This window comes from Schistocerca piceifrons, chromosome 9, assembly GCF_021461385.2.
Source record: "Schistocerca piceifrons isolate TAMUIC-IGC-003096 chromosome 9, iqSchPice1.1, whole genome shotgun sequence".
NCBI lineage: Eukaryota > Metazoa > Arthropoda > Insecta > Orthoptera > Acrididae > Schistocerca > Schistocerca piceifrons.
Window position 1 is genome coordinate 159,503,180 of NC_060146.1, and position 2,081 is coordinate 159,505,260.

Genomic DNA, 2,081 nt, shown 5'->3' on the forward strand with positions numbered 1-2,081 from the left:
TGGCAGTTTTAAGAGTCGAGGGACATGAAAGGGAATCAAGCAGTAAAGGAAAGAAAAAACAAATTCGGAGTAGGTATTAAAATCCATGGAGGTTCGCCGATGACATTGTAATTCTGTCGGAGACAGCAAAGGACTTGGAAGAGCAGTTGAACGGAATGGACAATGTCGGGACAGGAGGATATAAGATGAACATCAACAAAAGCAAAACGAGGATAATGGAATGTAGTCGAATTAAGTCGTGTGATGCTGCGGGAATTAGATTAGGAAATGAAACACTTAAAGTAGTAAAGGAGATTTGATATTTTGGGAGCAAAATAACTGATGATGGTCGAAGTAGAGAGGATATAAAATGTAGACTGGCAATGGCAAGGAAAGCGTTTTTGAAGAAGAGAAACTTGTTAACATCGGGTATAGATTTAAGTGTCAGGAAGTCGTTTCTGAAAGTATTTGTATGCAGTATAGCAACGTAGGGAAGTGAAACGTGGTCGATAAATAGTTTACACAAGAAGAGAATAGAAGTTTTCGAAATGTGGTGCTACAGAAGAATGCCGAAGATTAGATGGGTAGATCACATAACTAATGAAGAGGTATCGAATAGAATTGGGGAGAAGAGTAGTTTGTGGCACAACTTGACAAGAAGAAGGGATCGGTTGGCAGGACATGTTCTGAGGCATCAAGGGATCACCAGTTTAGTATTGGAGGGCAGCGTAGAGGGTAAAAATCGTAGAGGGAGACCAAGAGATGAATACACTAAGCAGATTCAGAAGGATGTAGGCTGCAGTAAGTACTGGGAGATGTAGAAGCTTGCAAAGGATAGAGTAGCATGGAGAGCTGCATCAAACCAGTCCCAGAACTGAAGACCACAGAAACAACAACAACAACAACATCATGTCTTCGAAACGGATGTATGCCCGATGTTCAAATGACTGTATGTTGTACGATTGTCCTGCGTGAACGATTTCTTGAAAGCGAAATATTTGTTTGGAGATAGGGAGGCGCGCCTGCTCCTCGGCAGTGTGCGCAGACTACACACAGTCAGTTTGCCTGGCAGCTGGGGCCGCGGCTCCTGACGGACGCTCCATTACGGTAATACCATCGTGTGCCGCCCGTTTACGTGACCGGTCTCAACAATTCCCAGATCGCATTTAGCCTAATGGAGGGACGGCCAGGGACTTCGTGAAGTCTGGAGACACGATCGACCCCGCGGATGAGCTCCGCAGTTCGTCGACACCGGTGTGGTCAGCCACTGGAACCACGCTCCGCTGGAGGTCTTTACGTGGGTCAACCGAGGCTCTCTCTCCAGTGCAGCAGGGATGCGCTTCGCGCCGTACCTAATGTCCTGCGTTGGAGAGTTCAGTACAGTATCCAGCCACCATGCAATCCAATATGTAGAGTAAGTCCGGGAGAGTTGGACCACTTTTTTCTTCACCGTAAAATTTGTGTAAATTATTACAATGAAATGAACACCCTTAGCTGCTTACAGGCGTTGACATACGTCAACGGGGACAGATGAAAATGTGGGCCCCGACCGGGACTCGAACCCGGGATCTCCTGCTTACATGGCAGACGCTCTATCCATCTGAGCCACCGAGGACACAGGACAGCGCGACTGCAGGGATTTATCTCTGGCACGCCTCCCGCGAAACCCACATTCTCAACGTACTGTCCCGCACTACATTCGTAGTGCCCCCGCTCGTTGCCGATTCCCGTAAGAGTTCGGGCACTGTTTGTGCATTCGCACAGAAGAAGAAGAAGATGGTCAATTGGCCGGTGAGCCTAAACTATATATTTACTAAGATGGTATCTGTTCTTTCGGACATGTCCGAATTATTGTTGACACTGTTCAGATTATAATGTCTGACGTTTTTATAATAATTACGATTTTTTTCGATTCCAGGACATAAAATAATTACAAAAACTAACAAGTATTGAATCACATAACAAATTTGCAAAATTAAATATGTACAGTAGTATTTATGACACAGATTCAATAATGCATACAAACAAGCAGCAGATAAACAAGCAGCAAGATGATTATATTTTTTGACTGGTCCAGTATTCGTGCGGTTATCACAGCAGTT

The 2,081-nt window shown here is 45.0% G+C and overlaps 1 non-coding gene across 1 annotated transcript; it reads right to left on the reverse strand.

Annotated features, from left to right (window-relative positions):
- Positions 1–1,520: 1,520 nt before the first annotated feature.
- Trnat-ugu lies at positions 1,521–1,594 on the reverse strand. The gene has a single exon. It is a non-coding gene; the product is annotated as a tRNA-Thr (tRNA).
- Between the last annotated feature and the right edge of the window lie 487 nt (positions 1,595–2,081).